Source organism: Colias philodice, chromosome 29 (genome assembly GCF_061535455.1).
Source record: "Colias philodice isolate Cphi_HAF_F1 chromosome 29, ilColPhil1 Martin Lab GWU primary, whole genome shotgun sequence".
In the NCBI taxonomy this organism is placed as follows: domain Eukaryota; kingdom Metazoa; phylum Arthropoda; class Insecta; order Lepidoptera; family Pieridae; genus Colias; species Colias philodice.
The window spans coordinates 7544652-7568477 of NC_143114.1; the positions used below are offsets into that span (position 1 = coordinate 7544652).

The 23826-nt window shown below is 34.5% G+C and overlaps 1 protein-coding gene across 1 annotated transcript in view; it reads left to right on the forward strand.

Annotated features, from left to right (window-relative positions):
* Nucleotides 1–23826, forward strand: part of sli (slit guidance ligand) — a 159231-nt gene that overhangs the window by 58278 nt on the left and 77127 nt on the right. The window lies entirely within an intron of this gene.

Sequence of the window (23826 nt, forward strand, 5' to 3'; positions counted from 1 at the left end):
ATTTTAACACTTAACCTTTCTGTAATGGGCTAGTAAAACAATAGCGAGTCGGTTCTGGCACTCGCCGGCCGCTGCCGCGGCACGCTCGCTTCGCTCGCTCGGCTCGTGCATGGGGGGTAACAGTTCAAACCTAACCTAACCTACTGAGTCGAATTTGACACTTAAACCTTTCTGTAATGGGCAAGTAAAACAATAGCGAGTCGGTTCTGGCACTCGCCGGCCGCTGCCGCGGCACGCTCGCTTCGCTCGCTCGGCTCGTGCATGGGGGGTCACAGTTCAAACCTAACCTAACCTACTGAGTCGAATTTTCTGTAATAGGCAAGTAAAACAATAGCGAGTCAGTTCTAGCGTGGGGGTCGTATTTCAAACCTAACCTACTGAGTCGACTTTGACACTAAAACCGGTCTGTAATGGACAAGTAAAACAATAAATTTACTTACTGACAATGTTTATTTTCAGTCGATAGTAAAGGTATAATCCCGATTGTATGGAAATCAAATAAAAAGATTATGAAAATCTGGCAATAGTTTATCTGTTATACGATTAGGTATATGGGAACCAAATAAAAAGATTATGAAAATTTGGCAATAGTTTATTTGGAAAATGGTACGATGGGAAACAAAAAAAAGTATTTTGAGAATCTGGTATAATGAGATCTGTATTATGAAAATACGGGAAACAAAAAAATACTTTTTAAAAATCTGGTTTTGGTGCATCTGGAGATTGATTCATCTGGGAAATTAAAAAAGGAATTTTAAAAATTTGTCATTCATTACATCTGTCTTTTAAAAGTTCTAACAACCGTTTTCGGGATTTTAAGATTCGGGTAATAGAAATTCGAGTTTTTAATAGGTTACCCGTGAGAGTGACGCTGACACTCACAACTCACACTTGAGAGTGACACTAACACTAACACCCGTATTCACAAACGTTACTGTGAGGTCTCATAGTAGGCATGGACGCATAGGGGTAGCAAAATCATTTCACAAACAATACTTAAGTGGTGAAGCGCACTATGCGCTCGTTAAACTGAACGCACAGCTAAGCAACTTCGATAGCTACTTTAAACAACGCATAGTAGACCAAAAACAGGCCACGTGTACAAAACGAGTGAAGTTATATTATTTTGTCGTCTTATTTTGTTGTTACTTTCGACCTCAAAATGGATTATAGCAGTGAAGAAGAATTCGATTATTATATTAACGATAGGATATTTGAAAAAATGTTGTGTGGTTTTATGAAACCACGGTAAAAGTGAAACTGTTCGAACGGTTCCGAACACTGCTTTGTGTAGCGCATGTCGCGTGACGGTCGGCTGCCGAGTAGGTATACCTACTCGGCAGCCGCGATACACGCGACATGCGCTACACAGACCAAATAGTTTGAGACGATGTAATAAAAGTTTCACTTTAACAAAGGACAATAATAACAAGAAAAGTGGTACGGGACCTTCAAGATCCTTTTGATTACTATAGTTCGGAAGAGTTTAGAAAACGTTATAGATTTTTCAGGTTTTCAGGTAAGTTTTAAGAAAACACTTACCTATTTATAATTTACAAATAAGCAATACATTATTGTATCAAAGACTCCATTTTTGTCAATCAAGAGCTTCATAAATATACCTAACAGTAGGTACAGTTTCAAGAATTTTTCAGAATTAAGTATAATATGTAGGTAATAATTTATAATCTTCATTTACAGATGGTTACGGGAGATCTTATAGAAGTGAGCGAGCCGTCAGTTTCAAGAATTGTTAAAAAGGTCTCTCGGCTCATCTCACATCTGCTTGCACATCTGCATGATAATAAAGCAGTTTATAAATTTCATTGTCATTTACTCCTGTCAAACTCTACCATGAACTTAGCAATACAAATGGACCAATCACATGCCGCCATTTTACGCAGTGCGTTTGCTTTGCCAAGCATTACTTAAGTTTTGTCTATGAATAGAAAGGCTCGATGATTGGAACGCACTGAGAAGTGTTACCCTTTGCACAGTGTTGATGCTTTACTTAGGGAAGTACTGTTTGTGAATACGGGTGTAAGAGACAGAAAATTAGAGTGACATTGACACAACAGTCAACACACACCAATAAATAGACCTGACGATAATTTCTATTCTCTGTTCTTTTTCTCATTCTAATTATGCTTACATATACAAATGCATTTTTAATATGTATTCATTAAAACTTATTTTTAAGTGCTTTTGATCGCCATAATATAAAAGTTACCTAAAATTATTTAGGACGTTAAATTAGTATGAACATCCATACTAATATTATAAAATAATGCGAAAGTAACTCTGTCTGTCTGTCTGTTACTCAATCACGCCTAAACTACTGAACCAATTTGCATGAAATTTGGTATGGAGATATTTTGATACCCGAGAAAGGACATAGGCTACTTTTTATTGCGAAATATGTACCACGGTCGAAGCCGGGGCGGACCACTAGTAGATAATAATTATTATAACACTGTACTAGGTATGAATAAGCTAATTTGGTAATCTTCTATTCTTGTAAAATTAGTAAAACTAAACCTAGAGACTTTTTAATTTTTACTTTATCACGGTAACCCATCCACATTATGGCAGCTCGGTTTGCCGCTTGCCCCGATATTACTGAAGCCACAGAACACTCCGAAAGGTCCATAAGTTCCCGCGCGATAAGTTTCCATTTTCCTATATTACACTTTATTAGAATGGGGTGTGCACAGTGTAGCTGGACATAGAGACTGTGACACTTCTGTTTATTTATCAAAAGAGTTGACAGAGCTTTAAACAGATGTTAGGAACTAATTTAAATATTCCTGCTAATATTAAAAATTCGAAAGTGACTATCTGTCTCTGCGTCTTGAGAAACACACACAAGCTAAAATTCGGCCAGAAATAATTATGTGTTATCGGCATGTTTGAGACATGTTTACTCAAAATCTGCAGGCATTGTTATTAGATGGTATAATAATAATAAGGTAATGTAAAAATGTTGTATTTTAAAAGGTTGCACAAATTACCTACCTACCTAATAGCTACTCATATTTTATTTTCATTGCGATAACCTTCATTCAAACCCCGAAGGTATGAGTTCTACGTTATCACGATTAAACTACATAATATAATCTATCTCCTACACCTATTATATTAAAAATTAAAAACACTAATCTTCTTCTTCTCTTATATATAAAAAAGAATCGCAAAATGTGTTGGTAAGCGCATAACTCGAGAACGGCTGAACCGATTTCGATAATTCTTTTTTTATTATATTCCTTGAAGTACGAGGATGGTTCTTATGTAGAGAAAACGTAAACATGTACCACGGGCGAAGCCGGGGCGGACCGCTAGTAAGTAATAAATTTCAAGATGGCTCCATTAGTTCCCTACTCTGTGCTTATAAGAAAATATTGTAGGGTAGAAGTCCAATACACGCCGCACTGTTACGGGCTTTTCCTAAATAATACACAAGGGAGAGCTTCACTGTGTATTGAATACCCATCGGTGTAGTTCTATTCTTATGGTCGTATTTATTAAGTTTTTACAGACTTGTGTGGAAACGTGTTGTTTATTAAAAACTAGCTTTCCGCCCGCGGCTTCGACCGCTTTGTCTAAAACATAATAAATTATATACTAAAACCTTCCTCTTGAATCACTCTATCTATTAAAAAAAAAACTGCATCAAAATCCGTTGCGTAGTTTTAAAGATTTAAGCATACATAGGGACATAGGGACAGATAAAGCGACTTTGTTTTATACTATGTAGTGATGTCGATGAAGGCAAACCTTGTTTTATAGACTACAAAAATGATCTTTGGTGCATTTGTTCGGATGATATGCGCTTACGTAAATTGCCACGATTCGTTTTTAACACGTTTTAATTATTATAACATACTATCTGCGCTTCGCGGTTTCACCCGCGTGGCTCCGCTCCGGTTGGTCTTAGCGTAATGATATATAGCCTATAGCCTTCCTCGATCTAAAACAAACAAACAAACTCTTCAGCTTTATAATATTAGTATAGATTTACTTTAGATTCACTTTAGACACAATTTTAACGGATAAATGCAAACTTTGTACAATTAAGAAGGATCGGTGACAATACAATATTTAAGAGAATGCTTGTTTTTAAAGAAACATTTTAAACTAGAGGTCCGCCCCGGCTTCGCCCGTGGTACATATTTCGGAATAAAAGGTAGCCTATGTCCTTTCTCGGGTATCAAAATATCTCCATACCTTTCATGCAAATTGGTTCAGTAGTTTAGGCGTGATTGAGTAACAGACAGACAGACAGAGTTACTTTCGCATTTATAATATTAGTATGGATTATGCACTATAGGACCAACTTCAATCGATAATCAATACATTTTAACTGATTTTGATGAACCATCCATATTCCTTATTTTAATCTAAATATATAAAAATGAAACCCGTTTCGCGTTGTCACGGCATCACGCGTGAACGGGTGGACCGATTTCGATAATTCTTTTGAAGTGAAAACTTCTTTAGCGGCGTTGAGCACTTTTTCTGTAATGGGTATAAAATCTTAAACTCGCGTCAGGACACGTGACCTGATCGAAAAAGCGTAAGACGGATACCATTCCAAAATATCAAACATGCTCAACGTTAATAATCAAGTTTTCACTTCTGCCGGCACTCCCCCAGTGCAACCCGTCTTTTTTATTATATTCCTTGAAGTACGAGGATAGCTCTTATGTAGAGAAAACGTAAATATTTACCACGGGCGAAGCCGGGGCGGACCGCTAGTATGTAATAAAAATTACTACATTAAATACGCTTAAAAATAATTAAAATTACTTTGTAACACTTAATCGGTATAAGTTGTAATAAAAGGGTATTAGAGTAATTATGTGCAGTAAAACTAATACTTAAATAATAAAATGTTGGTGTTTAATTATATAATACTAGCCAGTTGCTCCGGCTTCGCCTATAAAATATAGAGTTTGGAACTTAGCAATAATGTATTATGTATCTTTCTACAGTTACAGTACATTGTACGTTAAACAGTTCAAATTGAATAAAGTAATTTCTGAGCTTATTTGATACAATAAAAACAAATAAAATTCAAACCGGTTTTACTGAGTGTTGAAAAATTACCTGATCGTCCATTTCACAGTTTTCCGTCCGCGGTTACGCCTACATAGTCGAAGGAAAACCGCATAGTTTCCATTCCCGAGGAATTTCCAAGATAAAATCTATACAATGTCCTTTATAAGGTTTCAAACATTATACTGAATTAGATCGAAATCGGTTCCGTGATTTCAGCGTGAAGAAGAGACAGACATACGAACAGAGTTACTTTCGCAATCATAATATCATTTATATTAATAGTAAGGGTGTAGGAATACAATTCAATCAGTTATTTTTCCTTTTCCATACTTCCTAATGTCTAAAAGCCACTATCGAATCGTCAAAGTGACTAAAAACAGGGTCGTGTCGCTCGGAGCAAGGCTTCCGCGCGAACAATCTACAAAGCCTTACATTCTGCGTCAATAATACTTGAGCATAAAAACTGTTATTGCCTTGTGAGGGTGTGCATAGAGTAATGATGTATAGAGCTTTTTTAACACGCTTTTATATTCAACTCTATGTTTATAACCGACTCTTATACTCTCGATTTTGGCACTTCTCTTTTACTCTCGAGTTTGGCACTTTAATTCAAACTTTGTACACTTAACAAAGATTAGTGACAAACAAGGTGACAATATAATCGAATCATCAACAAATAATGAACTGTATTTATTTTATTTTTAGATGTTAAAATAGCGCGCTGAATGTACTAGTATGCAAAATATATTGAATTTTCTGTACCATATCAATATCTGTACCGAATACAAGCTTTTTTGGTACAATAATGTTTACTATTTTTGTCAATTTTTATTCTGTATTTTTTAACTTTTATGAATAACAGCGAATGTTAGGCCTTATGAAAGGTACTACACATTTTGGTAAAACAGTAAATTTCCACCTTACGATATTTTATTTTGTGAGAAGACCAATCGCTTGTTTGATAACATTTTTTTATGGTGGAAATACTAATTCCATACGTAACATGCCTGTATGCATAATATTATAAAATATACCAAAAATAACATTTTATAAAACGCCTTATCGCAGTCTCTATCCACTCATTACTCTGTGTTATTGCTTCGAAATAAAACGAACGAACCCTCAATACTTATTTCATAGAAATTTAATTTCCCTACAATCGTTCAATTGGGGTAAACGTATGTTGTTGTGGTGCGGTTTTGGATGGGTGCATTAATTTATAGACTAGCTTTTATTTTGATACTAAGCTTCCGCCCTCGGCTTCGCCCGCTTTGTCTAAAACCTAATAAATTATATTAGGTATACTAAAACTTTTCTCTTGAAAAACACCCGCATCAAAATCCGTTGCGTAGTTTTAAATATTGAACCGATATTTCCCGTTTTATTTTTAATAAGTTATTATTGTAATTTTGAGCATTAGGTAAAGGGCTTTCGATATCAGTTTAAAGTTTTTTGATATCTGCAATAGTTACGGAATAATCGCCTGTGCACACTTAACGATTACACCCTGTATAATTTACTTTTTGGATGTTTTTCCCATTAATAATTTAATTAACCAGACTCTGTAGATAATTCTGTACTTTCATAAAGTCTTGCCCTTTGCAGCTTTTCCATCCTTATTCTAGTGAATTATTGAATCCTTACGTAGCAGGATCCTGCAGATGCGTTTGGAGTACAGCCAACCTGCAATGCGCCTGGCTTGTCAACGCAAATTAGTAATACGTGCTCTGATTTATTGATATAAATGTATTTAAATAAAAGTGTGATGAGCACACGTGTCTGAAGTGAAACTTCTTTGGTTAGATTGGAAGATAGATTGGAAGATAACAAAATCGTCGCCTCCATAATGTGACGGTGTTGACATGACGCTTGAAATTTTGCTCTAACGCGCTAATATTTTGGGACATATAACGATCGATACTAAGCTTTCGCTTATGTTATGAAAACCTAATGGCTGATAATCCATTATTGTTATTATTTTTTTTATATTAAACCGTGAAATTTGCATTTACTGCATATTTACATAAACTTAACGCGCAATTTACGTTTAAATAATAAAATGGAGGCTTCAAGGGAATTTAAAACATGCCATTCATCAAACTAAAGTACTAGGCTGGCATGAATGCAAAGATGCGGCACGAACTAAAACTATAAATTAGCTATTATGAACCGTAGGTCCTTGCAAATAAGGTTGAAATTTGTTAGAAGGGAGCAGATATCAGCTATGATTTTTTGGTCGATTTTGTTCGAGAACATTCTATGCAAGCCTGTACTTGGAAATGTATTAAATGCATGGATATAGAGGTTCAGTGGTTCGACTTATTGCGATTATAACGTATAGAGCGCCCACATGAGACATTCTTGTAATCTAGAATATCTTTATTAAAACGCAAGATGACAAAACACTACGCAATTTTTTTTTTCACATTTACAGCCTACAGCTTCCCTATATCTACTACTACTACACAAATATTTTTAACTAGCTGCTCCGCGCGGTTTCACCCCCGTGGCTCCACTCCTGTTGGTGGTAGCGTGATGATACATAGCCTATAACCTTCCTCGATAAATGGGCTATCTAACAGCGAAAGAATTTTTCAAATCGGACCAGTAGTTCCCGAGATTAGCGCGTTCAAACAAACAAACAAACTCTTCAGCTTTATAATATTAGTATAGATAAACCAGCTTATGTACGCGACATTAAGTAACTGTAATAGTGATTATTATTAGATCCCATGTCATTTTTTGAAATTAGAGGACTCGTGTCGTATAATAAACTAAAAATATTTTATTCCTTAGAAGAATATTTGCTAAGACTCTATTTTAAAGTTCTAATTGAATAAAAATACGTTTTAATTCGGTAAAATCCCAAAATGATTATGATATTATCCGTAATAATTGCATAAACAGCCTTCCCCCCCTTTCCACCAAAATATATCATACTTAAGTACCAGGCGCTCATAAGTTGCAAGCTGATCCGACGTTCATATCAATAACGCTTAGTGACACGTAGAGGGTGAGGTTTTGAGTTCCAATTTTGAATTTGCTAACTGCTGAGGTAATGCTAAAAGTTATGATGGGTTCGCTCGTTTAATAATTACGTTTGATATAGGACTTATGACAATGGTGGATTATTTTTAATAGGTGATTATTATTTACATAAGATAAGTGGCTTCTTGAAGTGTCCGGGGGAACTTATAGAGGTAGTAGCCTATATATTTTTGATCTAGACTATATCTATCTTTATATCAAATTTCATACGGATCTGATGAGCTGTTTTTGTGTGAAAGACTGACAAACATACATCCTTACAAACTCAACATTAATTATAATATTAGTAAGAACAACAATATTTAACAATTAAAAACACATCTTTGTCTTCGTTGGATAAACATAAACATAACATAAAACAAACATACAAATTTATTCTCAAACAATATATGTATCAATTAAAACTTGGTAGAGCTTAAAAATCAATAACAGCGTTTTAACTTATAATTAGCGGACGACGCCGCGGGGCGAGTAATTAGGAGCGGGGAAACTAAAAGTACAGTCAAGGCGAAATGTCTTTTATTTAAATAATATTTTTTATTTGAAAATTTTTGTCAGCTTTTCTGTAGTGTATAGTTTTCTTAATTTTGCTTTAAACATATTTTTTCTAAATCCTAACTTATTATTATAAATTCGAAAGTGAGGATGTGTGTGTTTGTTACTCTTTCCCGCAAATACTCCTGAACCGATTACAATGAAATTTAGCACACATATAGAGGTTAACTTGAACAAATAGGATAGGATTTAATCCCGGATATCCCACGGGAACGGGAACATGCGGGTTTTTTTTTCAAAACGCAGGCGAAGCCGCGGGCGGAAGCTAGTATGTAGAAAAAAAAAATATTAAGGTATTGATTAATTCAGCAAACAAATAAAACAAGAGTTTTCAAACGGATTTCAAAATATAATGCTCAAGAGTACCTAATTTTAATTCATACCTTAAGTAATGAATGAGCCCTTAGGGAGCTAATACGTTAGGATAATAATTAACATTATTATGAATATGTTCCCGAACAACTACGACATTGGGGCCTTCAAGAAAAGAGCTTATTTGTCCACTAGCTGCTCCGCGCGGTTTCACCCCCGTGGCTCCACCCCTGTTGGTCGTAGCGTGATGATATATAGCCTATAACCTTCCTCAATAAATGGGCTATCTAACACTGAAAGAATTTTTCAAATCGGACCAGTAGTTCCCGAGATTAGCGCGTTCAAACAAACAAACAAACAAACAAACAAACCCTTCAGCTTTATAATATTATTATTTGTCCATAAAAGGCCGGCAAAGCACCTGTAACACTTCCAGTGTTACAAGTGTTTATGGGCGGTGGTGACCACTTAACATCAGGTGGCCCACCTGCCCCTTTGCTTGCTCTGTCATAAAAAAAAAAAGAATATGTACAATATTCAAATGTATCAAATTCACAACTCTATCGCAGATTAAATGATAAAGTTATGAATAATTGAAATAAAAAATTTATGGGTTATTATGAGCGTGTGTGCCAAGCACACGTGTTAGAAGTGAAACTTCTTCGGCAAGATTCAAAGATACCAAAGTACTTACCCCTTGACGTGACACGACCTTGAAATTTTACTCTCAACGCGCCCAAAGAAGTTTCACTTCATAAAAACTACATTATAGTTGATCCAATTAATTATCTTTTCAGTTGTTTGTACGGTCGTCAGATTATTTAAAAATAACACGTATTTAAAATAGATATTAACATAATACGTAAGGGAAAGAAGCGAGGAACGTCAGGTATGTTATATAACTTAATATTCAAGTCAGTTGCACTAAGGTGCAGCACTATACTTGTTACCAGGCGTGCCTTGCATTCTGTTATCACCTAACGTTTATTTACATTTAAATTTTGATAAAAAAATATTTTTTTTATGTCGATTATAAAAAAAAATACAAATTTCTTCTTTGATTTCAAGGATCGGTGGTAATTCGTTTTAAATCGACTGCAATTCACTATTTTACGTATCAACATAACCAACAGACACACACAAACACATACAATTCCATATATTATGTAAGTTTAAACGATATGAAATTATTCAAAAATGAACCTAAAGTAATAATTGGTTCTTTGAATTAAAAACAAAGACTAATTAGTAATTAGTTTTACTGAAAGACAATGAAAATTCAACACTATAAAACATATTTTAGCTGATAATAGGACTTCAGTAATTTTCTTTATAAAAATAAATAAATAATCAAATCACTTGTGTTGCCGACTGTACCGAATTAATAACACGAAGCTATACGGCTGACGAAGACTTGAGAGTTGGAACATAGTTTCACGAATTGAGGGAATTTCAATCATCACATTCCCAAGAGAGAGAGAGAAAGAGCGAGATAGACTCATAATAATAGTAAAAGTCGGTTAAAAAAAATATTTGCCAAAAACCATTTTGCTTTTTACACAGCCTTCAAATAAAAAAAAGACTGGTTGCACTTAGGGCATGCACCCGGGTTTACCCGGTTCCGAAAAACCCGGGTAAACCCGGGTTTTTTGATGATCTTGAGAACCGGGTCTGAATAATATGAAACCCGGTTCTCCCGGTTCCGACCAAAATATTAAAATATAAAGTATTATTAATTATATTTTGCTGCATTATTTTAACAAATTTATTCTATCTGGCAACGTCAGACTCACGTGCATCGCGAATTTTCGTGCCACGCCTCAAGCGTGGCTCTGATTGGTTGTCTAACCTTAGATGCTATAAGTTTCCTATGGTTGTATTATAAAAAAAAAAAAATTAGGCTTCGAAAGTGACAAAAATTAGGCTACAGAAATATTTTTATTAGATTTGTCGTGAATTTGAAGTTGATTTGACTGTTTCATATAATGATCCAGTCATATTTTTGTTTTTGGTATCAAGCTGAAATTTATATCGAATACTCATAGACTACAGGCCCATGTTAAAAAATTTATGAAACACCAGGTGACCTATCTAGAACGATATAAGAACATAAAATAATAAGATTCAGCACTATGCCGTCACTTGTAAGCTGTCCAACTGAGTGCAGATGAGAATTCGAAAGTACAGGTAGAGATTTTTTCCCCTTGTCTCCATGATTTTTGTACGGCGTTGCGGAATAATGGATTAAAAGCAGTATAGAAATAGTATGAGACAGATGCCGTACAAAATCAAATGACCAAATTTACCCCGGCAATTGTCGGAAAATAAAAATAAATTCCGACTTTGTGGACCACCATTTTTGTACGGCATCTGTGTCATACTATTTCAATACTGCTTTTAATCCATTATTCCGCAACGCCGTAAAAAATCATGGAGACAAGGGGAAAAAATCTCTTCCTGTACTTTCAAATTCTCATCTGCACTCAGGTGGACAGCTTACAAATGACGGCATAGTGCTGAATCTTATTATTTTATGCTCTTATATCGTTCTAGATAGATCACCTGGTGGTTCAAATGACCCATAACTTTTTCAACATGGGACTATCAAGTCTTCGGTCCCTTGATGCTGTGAAAAAGTCAAACTCACAAGCCAACGCATCAAAAGATATAGTCGTAAATGCTGAAAATTTTCGCAAATTTCGACATTCGCATGGGACTCAAAACCTACAGGGTACTTCTCTTGAACACAGAGCCTTGAAATTTGGTATAAGTAACGTCTTATAACACAGATAAAGGAAAAATTGCTAAAAACATAAATTTTAAAGTCATTATAAAAAATAGGTTTGTTCGGAGCCCTCGGAGCTCGAGTCCGACTCGCACTTTGCCGGTTTTTTGCTTTACAGTTTGAAGTTAATGAATAAGGTTTAAGTTTATATGTGATATTATGATAACAAGGTACTTTTATAAGTCTGATGAATAAGGAGAAGTATTGAAATTTTGTTTCTTTATTAATTTAATAAAATAAAACACAAGCCGCGTAAATAAAAAGGCCCATCCCAGGTACTTTTACAGTTACTTTTGTTTTATTTCGTATTTTTTTCCGAGGTATTATAAAAGAACCGGGTAACCCGGTTCTACCCGGTTCTGAGCTCGATTTGGAACCGGGTTTCAGAAACTTGGAACCGGACTCGGTTCTGCATGCCCTAGTTGCACTGGGGGAGTGCCGGCAGAAGTGAAAACTTGATTATTAACGTTCAGCATGTTTGATATTTTGGAATGGTATCCGTCTTACGCATGGAATATTTAAGGGCTAAAAAAAAAAACATCCGTCTTACGCTTTTTCGATCAGGCCACGTGTCCTGACGCAAGTATAAGATTTTATACCCAACGCCGCTAAAGAAGTTTTCACTTCAAAAAGTGAAGTCCCATGTCCCGTAGTGGGGTAAGGGGCAGATGCATTATACATCTGTTTCACTGGTCGATTTTATTTATGAACAAGTAGGTGATCAGCCTTCTGTGTCCTACCAGACCAAGACATTTTTTCTTCGTCTCCACCGGGAATCGAACCCAGGACCCCTCGGTGCTACGCTCACGCGTCAATCACTGTACCAAGGAGGCGGATATTATTAATCTTAATCTTAATACTATTATAAAGGCGAAAGTTTGTAAGGATGTATGGATGTATGGATGTATGGATGTTTGTTACTCTTTCACGTAAAAACTACTGAACCGATTACAATGAAATTTAGCACACATATAGAGGGTAACTTGGATTAACACATAGGATAGGTTTTATCCCGGAAATCCCACGGGAACGGGAACTATGCGGGTTTTCCTTTGAAAACGCGGGCGAAGCCGCGGGTGGAAATCTAGTTACTGTATAAAATTAATAAGCCTTCAAAGGGAGGAGGTTATCAATTCGACTGTATTTTATTTTGTGTACGAGTTTGTGGTCTAAAATCAAATATTTCATTGCATACCAAAACATTTTTACATATTAGCAACCGTATGCAGGTATTGCAATACAGTCATATTATATTGAATTCTATCTCAGGAACTACTGGCTCATATTGTAAAAAATTTGTATTGAATAGTAGGTATACATATCGCGCAAGGCTGTGTTACATCACGCTACATTTGAGCAAAGAAGAAACAAGAAATGTTGCAAAAAAATCTTTCATGAGAGCACCCAAACACATAAACACAATTTAAACAACGTTTTAATTTTTTGCCAATAGCAAAATACAGTCAAGATAGAAATAATAGTCAAAACTACTGCACCAACTAGTATATAAATAGGTTATATTAATAAGCAAAAACAATATCAAAAACAAATGATACCACTGCCTGGAACAGAACCGGCTGTACTTCGCCTGTAATGTATGTATCGGGGAAATTTTGTCAAAGATTATCTAGATACAGACGTAGCATATTATCTTTTATATTAAGTAAAGAAAGAGTAAGATGTAGGTGTATATCGTGAAGTTTTACAACTTGAGTCTGCACTTAAACCGGATTTTTTAAATTTTACCTTCGGTATCCGTGGTTCAATATTTTTTCTTTTATACTAATAAATAATATTCAAAATAAGTTCGTTATTAATGACGAAATAAACAAAAATTTCTAAAGCCGGTTTAAATTATATAATTGGCGGGCTCTCTACTGTTTGAATATTTAATTAGTTCACAGAAAATATGGATTCATACAGCTAAAGTTAGGTCAATAGAGCGCGTATTATTAAATATTTAATACAGAACTTCTGCCTTTAGATACGGTAAATCGATAAACTTGAAATAAATAAAAAGAGCATATGTCAGAAGTGAAACTTCTATGGCCAGAGTCAAAGATACCAATATCGTCGCCTTACTCAATACCGTCAGGAAGTTTCACTTAAAAATTTTCACTTCAATATACCTTATATATAGTTACTTCTCTTTAAGAAAACAACATAAACATCAAGAAAATTCGATTACTCCAAAAATGGCGGGTATAATTTATTTATTTATTTATAGATGCACCAATAATGTAGTTATTCATTTCCAAAATTTTACTTTCAACGCGCCTAAAGAAGTTTCACTTCAAATTTGTCACATCTACACCATAATCTATGACAAGCGCCTCTCCGGTGGGCGACCCCGTAACACGACACGCGCCCTGCGTGGTCCCGGCTCTAATGGATTTTGATCCTAATAATTTAACTTGTGTACAAAGAACACGAACATTACAGAACCGATAAAAAGTAATGAAGATATAACTTGAGATAGAGTACAATAAATACTAATATTTAGTAGTAACCAGTTAAAACGATATAAAAACCACAGATAGTATATTATAATACTATTATAAAAACAAAGTTTAAGAGCCTATCGCTCAGGAATAATGTTTCTATTGGTGAAAGTATTATCAAAATCGATCCAGCTTAGATCCGGTAGTTTATAAGTTAACCGAAAAAAAATTTTATTTCATTTTTTATAATCATACTTAAAAAACTGCATCAAAATCCGTTGCGTAATTTTAAAGATCTAAACATACATACACACACACAGTCAGAAGCGATTTTGTTCAATTCTATGTATTGTACTTGAGATTATTCTAAGAATGAGAATAAAATCGAATCCAGGCATAAACTTACTGTCGATTACGATGTTCTCCTCTTTAATGAATCTTTCGATATCATTTGAGCTTTTTGTTAAATCAAGCTTTCCGTGTGATTTGAGCTTGTCGTTTAATAAATCTTTCGATATCATTTGAGCTTTTTGTTTAATCAAGCTTTCCATGTGATCTGAGCTTTTCGTTTAATAAATCTTTCGATATCATTTGAGCTTTTCGTTTAATAAATCTTTTGATATCATTTGAGCTTTTCGTTTAATAAATCTTTTGATATCATTTGAGCTTTTTGTTAAATCAAGCTTTCCATTTAATTTGAGCTTTTTGTTAAATCAAGCTTTCCATGTGATTTGAGCTTTTTGTTTAATAAATCTTTCGATATCATTTGAGCTTTTCGTTGACGCCCGTGCCCTTAATAAATCTTTCGATATCATTTGAGCTTTTCGTTGACGCCCGTGCCCTTAATAAATCTTTCGATATCATTTGAGCTTTTTGTTTAATCGAGCTTTCCGTGTGATTTGAGTATTTTGTTAAATCAAGCTTTCCATGTGATTTGAGCTTTTTGTTAAATCAAGCTTTCCATGTGATCTGAGCTTTTCGTTTAATAAATCTTTTGATATCATTTGAGCTTTTTGTTTAATAAATCTTTCGATATCCTTTGAGCTTTTCGTTGACGCCCGCGTGCCCTTAATAAATCTTTCGATATCATTTGAGGTTTTTGTTATATTAAGCTTTCCATGTGATTTGAGCTTTTTGTTAAATTTAGCTTTCCATGTGATTCGAGCTTTTCGTTTAATAAATCTTTGGATATCTTTTGAGCTTTTCGTTTAAACGCAATATTTATTCAATGCTGAGGATCGATTTCACTACACTACACACTAGTGCAACCTACCCAATAAATTACCTACGTAACAAATGATTTATCTATATTTTTGATAGTATTACTATTTTAAAATGTCCCATGCCTATAATTGTCATATTATCTTTATTTGCAAATAAAAAATATTCATAACTCAGCGTCACTGCTTGCATCTTTGTGATTACTACAATATCACAATTTATAGTAAACTAACTGCGCCCCGCGGTTTCACCCGCGTGGCTCCGCTCCTGTTGGTCTTAGCGTGATGATATACCTATAGCCTATAGCCTTCCTCGATAAATGGGCTATGTAACACCGAAATATTTTTTCAAATCGGACCAGTAGTTTCTAAAATTAGCGCGTTCAAACAAACAAACTCTTCAGCTTTATAATATTAGTATAGATTTATATTTTTTGATAGAGATTGATAAATTGATTACTATTTTGAACCCCATACGTATTGCCATAAGTATTAGTTACCTTTATTTACAAATAAAAAATATTCATAACTGTGCTTCAAATTTCAGCTTGCATTATTCTTTGAGATCAATATCATATCACTACATAGTATAAAACAAAGTCGCTTTCTCTGTCCCTATGTCCCAATATGTATGCTTTGATTTTGATGCGTTTTTTTTAATAGATAGAGTGATTCAAGAGGATGGTTTTAGTATATAATTTATTATGTTTTAGAAAAAGCGGGTGAAGTCGCGGGCGGAAAGCTAGTAAATTATAAATGACACAAATTCTACGAACTTATATTTACACCATTCCAAGCCTCTAACCACTGAACCAACATAACTTCATAAATAATTTGTTTAATAAACAATAAGTATCAATTACATATGTTTAAACACTTTAAACAATGTTATTTTGATCTCGGTATAATTACAACAGTTCATTGCACTAACACTAGTCTCAACCCTGACTCCGTCTGGATTTAAAATGTATCGTTTCTACTGTTGTAGACTAATGTCATGATATAGAAAAAAAATAGATTCATAAAACAGATTTAGATAATTATAAAAGTAATTTTCATATCCATTTTTTTACCAAATATCTTTACCACTGATTTTTAGTAGCCTCGGGATGGTTAATCTTATATATAAAAATGAATCGCAAAATGTGTTGGTAAGCGCATAACTCGAGAACGGCTGAACCGATTTCGATAATTCTTTTTTTATTATATTCCTTGAAGTACGAGGATGGTTCTTATGTAGAGAAAACGTAAATATTATGTACCACGGGCGAAGCCGGGGCGGACCGCTAGTTACATATAACATACGTACTATGCGTATGCCACATATTCCACGGAAAATATCACGGGCAAAATCTTTCAATACTTTCTGGGCTGATTTTGGTAAAAAAACGTTGAGTAGTTTAAATAAGCATACTTTTTTTTTTGTTGTGGTGTCTCTCAATGTTATCCAGAAGGGCTTCTACATTTTAAAGCGGACGCGGGGGTGAACTGAAGGTTCACCCTGGTAGCGACATGCACAAGGGCGTCCCCCCGCCACGGGGATCTCGAACCTCGGCTTGGGCTGTCGCTTGAGTGGAGGAGGCCAGAAGGGCCCTAATCGGACGGGTAATAAGCAAATAAGCATACGTAGAGACAGACAGACAGGGCAAAACGATTTTATACTATGTAGTGATTTTTATTTCAATTTCATTCAAATCTGTTTGTTAAAAGTGCTACAGAGTACAGACAGACAAACTTACACGGAACGTCAGGAACTGCTGGTCCGATTTGAAAAATTCTTTCGGTGTTGGATAGCCCATTTATCGAGGAAGGCTATAAGGCTATATATCATCACGCTAAGACCAACAGGAGCGGAGCAATGCGGGTGAAGCCGCGCGGCACAGCTAGTTTATAATATAAGTATGCACATCATTAAATGAATACATTCCAAGCACCGATCCTTAATCTGAAATGACTCCATTCACTCGCAAACCACATCCTATAATGATTAGCCAATAATGTGATATTGCGAGCAATCAAACGAAATTATATAATTATACTCGACCGACATCTCGACGTGAAGTGCCCGGCTAGGGATGCGCGATTATCGATAATTTTAGTCGATAGTTTAGTTGAATTGTCGAAGCATTTATGAATGTTATCTACTGATGTTCTGTTGGTTCTTTACCGTTCGTTTGGTTTCAATTTCATTTTTAGGATTGTTTTATATGTATGCAATTTGTACATAAATCTATGTTTGAACTGTGTATGCAACAATAAATCGCTTTAAATGCAAATTATTAGTTCAATGAGTTAAGGAGAATTTCCCATATGAAAAAAATTAACCGTACCAACACAATACTCGGAGATTTACCAAAACAACGAAGGTACGAATTCATTAAGACCAGGGGGCATGTGGTATTTAGGGCAAAAAAGAATGAATTAATTTGTCATTTTGATTCACTGATTAGAACAAGTTCTATTTAGAGCAAGGTGATCAATGATGTGTGTGGTTAAATAATTTTATATTACACGCACTTTCTAAGTTACATTACAAAAATTTAAAGCAATCGAATCTTTACATAAAACTAGCTGTGCTCCGCGGTTTTTCCCGCAGTGCTCCGCTCCTGTTGGTCTTAGCCTTCCTCGATAAATGGCTATCTAACACCGGAAGAATTTTTCCAATCGGACCAGTAGTTCCCAAAATGAGCGCGTTCAAAAAAACAAACTCTTCAGCTTCATAATATAAGTGTAGATTAGTGTAAAAATAAATTTATCGACAAGGAACCTTCGCCTAACATCACTAGTCGATGTTTATAAAACGAGTAATTACGACCGTAATTAGCCAGTGTAAATCATAATTGAGCTGCGTTTGTGGGAACGACAATCCAATGTCTACATCTCAATTACATTTATAGTTTAATTCGAATTAACACTTGTTTTTTATTAACCGGTTACATTTATGTTTATTATCATTAGGAATATAATAGAGGATACTACTGTGGTTAAGGATTTGTGGTCAGAAGTTACAAAATATATATTTTTCAACAGCTAACCACAGATCGAACCAAAAAAACATATGGAGGTCACCGGCATGTACAAGAATCCAAAAAGTTGAAGAGAGTCGATAAAAAAATGCCTCCGAATCATATCTTTAATATTCGTAAATATTTTTAAGTTTAATTTAATTATAATAGCGGTCATAAGGTATTAAATTAAAAAATAAAACCGAGAATTGAACTCACGTCTTTACAATGAATATTCCTGACTAATATCTATACATATAATAAAATCGTAGGAAAGTCAAAACTGTACATTGAATATTTTTTTAAAAGAATACATATTCCATGATCTATAATCGATATAGAAGCCAAAAATATAGTTTTTAGAATTTTTGTCTGTTTGTCTGTTTGTCTGTTTGTCTGTTTGTCTGTATGTTTGTCCGAGCTAATCTCGAAAAGTACTGCATAGATTGACTTCAAATTTTGCATGAATATTACTAACAGGTCGAGTGAGGTTTTTTTAAACATATAATCATGCTATCACCTCCGGGGGAGGAGCTGTGAACCTTTACTTTTCTTACGTATTCCGTGTACTACGTCAGCGTACAATCTAAAGACTCATGTTTAAATGTTGTTTTTGAGTAAGCCATGCTATTATCTAGCTTTACACTATAAAAACTACGTCATTTACGTAATTTGGGCAGAGAAACTGTTTAATGAATCTTAGTACTATAAAGACAAATTTGATTCAGCGCCATCTATGAGATTTCGTAAAAATCAAATCAATTTACATGTTATCACTACTGAACACAATGTTAAAAATTAATAATTTAAATATAATTATGTTATTTATTTATTTAACTCTTTAACCCATAATAAATCTTCCCTTCCCTATAAGGTGCGCTTATATAATTCGTGTGAATATACTACATTTTTAAAAGTGAGGGTAGATGTATATTATTTTAATTCAAACTAGACACCATTACAGTTAATCTAATATTGATTGTGTTCATTGGTTACATTTTTAAAAATCTTCGTGTTTTAATAATTCGATCACGAGGCGGGACTCTAATACAAAAAGGTTAGTTCGTTGATAATTATTATTCCTTCATCATTTACATGTTGTTAGTAAAAATATACTTTGACTGTTAATACTTTTGTTCAGTATTTATCTGTATGATTATTGCTTGGTAATTAATATATTTTCATGTCGTATACCTAATTATAAACATAAGTGTGATGTGAAACTAGCTGGATTTATTTTTACACACTCACAGTCTTATATTTTGTGTTAATGTTAAAATAGTATTAATAGTGTAAATCATAATATTTTTTCAAAGTTAAAAATATTTCCTTTTTTCTGATGGTGTTGCCATCGAATTAAACCGCGCTGTCGTTTCGTTCACAAAAAGTCATGTTATTAGGACCGAATATGTAGCCGCCTCAACTTACGGAAACGAGAGTAACCTGCGTTGTCTGTTAGTTATTGTATAGTCGAATTTAACGTTACATGGAAATTGGAATCTAAATATATGTATACCTACTTATATTAAATCTGTAGAGGTCAATTCTGCACATGAAATATATTTCCTAAATAACTATCACGAGGTGATTAGAGATCGACATCGACGTCAAAAATGTTTGTCCGTCTGTCTGTCTGTATAACCGTTATAGAAACAAAAACTACTCGACGGATTTAAACGAAACTTGGTACAATTATTTTTCATATTCGTGAGCAGAGCAGCAACTCCATTTTTAAGCTTTCGTCGCGTGTGCGTTCTTAATGCGTGTATCTTAATGGTTAAAGCTACACAGAAATCAAGTATGAAAGAAATGTTCTCCATATTATATAAAAAATATCTCCCGACATCATAAATGTCTATCTTTTATGGTTGAGCTTAGGAGTTCAAAGCTTTCTGATTATATTTGTCTACTAGCTGTCCCCGCGACTTCGTTCGCGTGGAATAGTGACTATGGGACCTATGACCATGGGCTCAGGGTGGGGCAACAATAAAAAATCATTTTTATTTTCATGCTCCCACTCCCGCGCCCACTCGCACTCCCACGCCATATGCCACGTTCAGTCCTAATCCCACGCCCACGCCCACTCCCCTTCACAATTAGTACCTACCAGATCAAAGCCAGGGTAAGCGCCCCACCCAGCCCCACCGTGGCTACGCCCATGCTGAATTACTACTTAACATACAATTATTGAGTAAATACGTACAACCATACTGTACTGTTGTACTACCATAAATAATTAAAAGAATTGTTATCAAAATTTCTTACTAAACTGAGCTAAAAAACTTACGTACCAAATTATTAAAGAAAATCAAGAAATGAAATGCCTAACCTATACCAAATAGTTACTACATATTATTGTAATTAAAAATTATGGTTAGTATATAATATCGAAAATCAAAAATGCCTAACTATAACTAATTCTACGTAAAATTTCTTTTAAATTATGTCATATTATTTTTTAGGAACCAGGGGGGGGGGGGGGAGAGGAGCAAATTCTATTTCCTTCCTTTCTTAAACGGATGTTTTTAATAATCTATGGTGTAGCCAGTAGCCACTGATCAGCTTAATCGATACTCAGTTTTTATCAAATCCAGAAACAAATCCAAATTAGATCTTTCCTGTCTCACGTACGTAACTAAAGGCTGAAGAGAGAGAGAGCACGTAACTAAACCGTTGAGACGAAGAAAAGTGTATAGATAAAGGAATAAATAATTTCATAAACTTCCCGACGATCTTTAAAAATAAATTATAACTTTCATTTTTTTCATTCCCACTTTTACCCCTATGTAGGTATAATAAGTGGATGAACCAATTTTGATACACTTTATCTAAGAACCAGCGTCGGAAAATATTCTAACAAAAAAAACCGCATCTAATTCGGTTTACCTGTTAGCCAGCTACGGTGCCATAGACAGACACACACACACACAGAAATACATAGCGGTCAAACACATAACACCAGTCTTTTTGCGTCGGGGGTTAAAAATATAATACGACATAATTTAAAGGACATTTTATGTGGAAAATTTACCTATACACCAGGGTAGATAATTTTTGAAACAAAAAAAAATCGCAGTAGGATGAAACCCATTAGAAAAGGATATGATAAAAATGTAAGGAAAAATAAATTACGGTCAATCGGAGTTCGGGAAGTGCGATGGGGGGAGCTTTTAAGAGAAAAAAATGGTTTCTCTCGATTTCTCGATAATAATAACACCTGCTAATTTTTTTCTACATATTTTAATTGTACAGACATCACTTTTCCACTATTTTATTATATGTATTGATGATGATGATTGAGATTATAACACTCTTAGTCCGTTTTAATTTTTATTCACCCGCATCAGTGCCACCTAAAAAATCTTTATATATCGAAATTCGAGCAAAGTTAAGAAAATGAGAAATAAGAGTTCTCAAGGATCGTTAGAGATAAGAGGCTTACTATTGACCGAAAACAACATGTGTTATGCCGAACCTGAAACCGCTTCACAACGAGAATTGCGGCTCACAGCTGACCGCGAACGGCATGTACTATCCTGTGAGACCGAAACCTTCACTGAGGGTATATATAACGTCTCACAGCTGATCGCAAATGGCATATTGTACTATCCCGTGAGACCGAAACCCTCACTGAGAGGGAATTACGTCTCACAGCTGATCACGATCGTCATATTTTATCTCGAGAATTCTGAAACTTTTACTCAATATGAAGACCGTTTGACAAATAATAGGATGCACCATAATATTATTCGATCTCTCGAAGATGAACATGAGCATAAGCAATGACTAGAGTAGGGACGCGAATATTACCATTATTTGAGACAAGAACGATTAATAAGTTTGTTTAATGAAAGATTAAGAATTGAAACTATTGGTCTCTTGAAACGGACGAATAGCGAGAGGCCCGTCTTACTGCAGACAGATTTCGACATAGTCTTAATGACTTAGAGGTAAACATAGAAGATCAATCTACAAATTCGGTGGTGTGGTCCGACAAAATAATATAAAAGTGGGTTTGCTTATAACCTCACAATTGATTACAGATCATCTTCTGTATAGGCGATATTAACGTAGTATGTTCTTTTTGTAATGCTTTAAAGTGGAGTAAGGAGTCGGCTTTCGTTTGAAGATACGCCAGAACCTTTGAAATCACTACTTTTAAGTTTTAGAGGAACATGTGCAATCTAAACAGTTCTTAGACAATATTAGCTCTTATAGTATTGCGTTTTAAATGATCCTTTGGTGCTCAACAATTATCAGATGCTCCTTTCATTCTTACTTTTAAGATACAAGGTCAAGTTTATCATTTGATAGGATCCCTTTTGCCTGAAGGCCAACCTAAGTTTCTTTAAATATATTATTTTGTATTCGACTACGACGAATAATCGAATACAAGAAATCAATATTTCTCGAATTTAAAACTGAACTCATTTCACATTTTTAGAACATGTTAATTCATCAGGTTAATCCGTATAAATGCGTTTTAAATCGACATTAGAAGCTTTTCCTCAAGATGGTGATATTAATATAAAATTGGTATAAATGCCGATAGACGGAAGTCTATCAGCACTCAGGAATTCCCTGAGCGTGTTATAACGCCCAGGCCACAGTATTACAATTTTTCCTACAGTAGGGCGACGAATGTATTTTCGCATAGCAACGGAGGGGAACTCGTGGGGGGTAAAGTGACGCGGGCCACGTACCACAAACATGTTTAGTTTGTGGTACCGAGCGCGAAAGAAAGTCATCGTGTTTTTAGTAAAGTTACTATCTAAACTAACGTAATTTATTACTTAGGTACATATTCTATAATGGTGCGCTCAAACTGTTAATCTACATTTAATTTAGATTATTATTTTAATTACTAAGAAATGTAGAATTTAAATCACATTCATTCATGTTTTCCTCAGATATTCGATGTCTATGATTTTCGATGATTTTAAGATTTTCTTATCAGAGTATTCAATTTTAATGTAGTGAAATTTTATAAGAGACAATTAAGAACATTCAAAAATAAAGTGTCACGTATTTTTTTTAAACGACGAATGACGAAAAACGACCGAATCGCGGACGAAGTCGCGGGCAACAGCTAGTCAAATCATAAATTGAATTCATATCATAAAATACTACAAATACCCTACACATAATATATTATAACCATAATAAATACATCATTTATTAATCTATACATATAATAAATCTGTAGAAGGGTCATTTCTGTACATTGAAAATATTGAAAAAATAAATAGCAGGGGGTGTTACTGGATCGATACCAAACCCAAATATGTGATTAAAAAAATTTTTGTCTGTCTGTCTGTATGTGAAGACATCACGTGAAAACTACCGGTTCGATTTCGATGAAACTTGGTATAATTATAGCTTATTATCCTGGGCGTAAAATA